Here is a 2,537-nt window from a genome sequence, read left to right as displayed (position 1 = left end):
GAATATAAACTATTGATATTATAAATTCAGTGGAACTAGAAAACCTCATTTGTTTAAAATATTATTGGAAAACTTTATTCATTAAATGTTTTTATTAGCTGCTGGTTAAATTTGAACTATCAATTTTGTGTTTAGTGGTCCAATGCTTATCCTACGTTGCATAACAGTTGTTTTTTAAGTGCCTTGGAGTCACTTCCAACTCACAGTGACCCTGAATAGGTATCCCAGGAGCAGCTGGTAAGTTTGAACCGCCGACTTTGCAGTTCAAGCAGATCTTGTGGTCCAGTACTTATCCTACAGAACCCCACCAGGCTTTAATTATTATTTCACTCAGACAAACTCCATTACTGTGCCATTTAGCACCATTCTAAACATTGCAAAATTTTTAGTACTGTTGCTAAGTGCTGTCTAGTCAGTTCCGACTTACAGTGACCCTGTATAGGGTTTTCGGTGAGCGTCTGGAGAGTTTGAACCACTGACCTCATGGTTCAAATTGACTTGGTGGTCCAGTGCTTTATCCAACAGTGCCACATCAGGACTACCAAATATTAGTAAAATATGCAAAAACTAAAACTGTTCCTAATGGTTATTGTTGTTAAGTGCAGAGGAGCCATTTCTGACCCAGAGTGGCTTTGTATAGGCTGGTGAGCTTGAACCATCAACCTTGCGATTCAAACTGACTTTGCAGTCCTGAGCTTTAACACACAGTGCCACATATAATAAATAGAAAATATATTAGGAAACAATATTGCTCAAAATAACAACAAACTTTGAAACACAAAGAAATCTGGGACATGCTTGCATGTGATCTAACCTGTGGACAGAAGACTTTGAGGAACCTAAACTTATGATGATGTGTGCTATTCTGCTCATTCTTATACTGTTTATTCTTAAAATAAAATTTAAAAAAAGGCCTGCTGATCACACCATTAGAAATATTTGGTAGTGTTCTTCTCCAAATGGAACTTTACTATGAAGTTGTGAATATAGTGTCATTGCATATACACATTGAAAAAAAATTATAGTGGTTTTCTTCAGGAGAGGGAGGAAAGAATTTAGTCAGAACTGATACAGCAGTAACTAACATCAACAACAAATGACTTAATGGAACAAGTACCATTTACTTCATATTACTTCAGCAATTTTTATCTATGTTATATACAAGAATTTTATTACTGATGTAGCTTCTAATTACCTCTCTAGTTTCATCTTATGTCTCTATTTTATTTCCTTTAACATGAAATTATATTCTACTGAAATCACATATCTTTTTAGCTTTTTATTAGCCATGCAAAAATACAACACCCTACCTTCTTCAACAATCTCACTGATCCAACTGACTTGCTTGTAAAAGCATTTTATAAACTCTAAGGGTATGGTGCTGTAGGATAAGCACTGGACTGAAAGGTCATTTTGAACCACAAGGTTGGTGGTTCAAACTCCCCAGCTGCTCCTGGGAAAACCCTATATAGGGTCGCTGTGAGTCAGAACCACTTCAATGACACTTAACAACAACGATAAGAACAACAAAGGATTATATCAGAGTTCTGTTGTGACACTGTAGGCTAGCACAGGACTGCTGACAACAACGTCAGTGTTTCAAACCTGCCAGCTACTTCTTGGAAATATTATACAGTGTCACTATAAGTCAGAATCTACTTGACTTCACTTCACCACAATAGCAAAGGATTAGGTGATCATTATGTTTTGTTATTGTTAACAGAAAACAAGAATTTTTACAGAATTAAATGATTATTAAAGGGAAAAATATGTGCAAACAAATATGATAAATTCAGATGTTAATGTAAATATTTTTTTCATGCACTATAGGTTAGTAATTAGACAAGAACAGTGAATACTTACTTGAAGTTCCAATAGTTTGGCAAAATTAATGTTTGGAAACAGATTTCATGTGATTGAGAAGGAATCATAAATTTTAAATGATGTTTGCAATAAGTTAATTGGGTATCTAAAGGTCATATTGATGAACACAGACACAACTGTATATTATTGCATTACTTATAAAAATAATTTCAGAAAATCCAGAAAAGACTAGCAATTGTTTGGAATTTTTAGTGTAGTGGTTAAGAATCAGGCTGTGAACCACAAGGTCAGCAGTTCAAAACTACCAGCTGTTCCGTGGGAGAAAGATGAGGCCTTCTGTTCCCGTAAATATTTACAGCCTCAGAAAGCCTGTACAGGGTTGCTATGAGTCAGAACCGACTCCACGGCACATAACCAACCAACCAACCAAACCAACCAATACTGAAAATATCCATGAAAATTTACTGAACATAACTGAAGAAATGAAAAATTTTAAGTTATTGTTTTTCGAGTATATTCACAGAAATAATGGTAGACGCTAAAATTACATTGAAACATACACTGCAATTAGAAACATTTCATTTGGTGACTACATTTTCAACAAACTTCTTCCTATGAAGGCTACATTTTTCAAGTATATTCACAGAAATAATGGTAGACACTAAAATTACATTGAAACATACACTGCAATTAGAAACATTTCAGTTGGAGAC

Source organism: Chrysochloris asiatica, unplaced genomic scaffold (genome assembly GCF_000296735.1).
Source record: "Chrysochloris asiatica unplaced genomic scaffold, ChrAsi1.0 scaffold00303, whole genome shotgun sequence".
NCBI classification, from domain to species: Eukaryota; Metazoa; Chordata; class Mammalia; order Afrosoricida; family Chrysochloridae; genus Chrysochloris; species Chrysochloris asiatica.
This window is presented reverse-complemented; position numbering follows the sequence as displayed.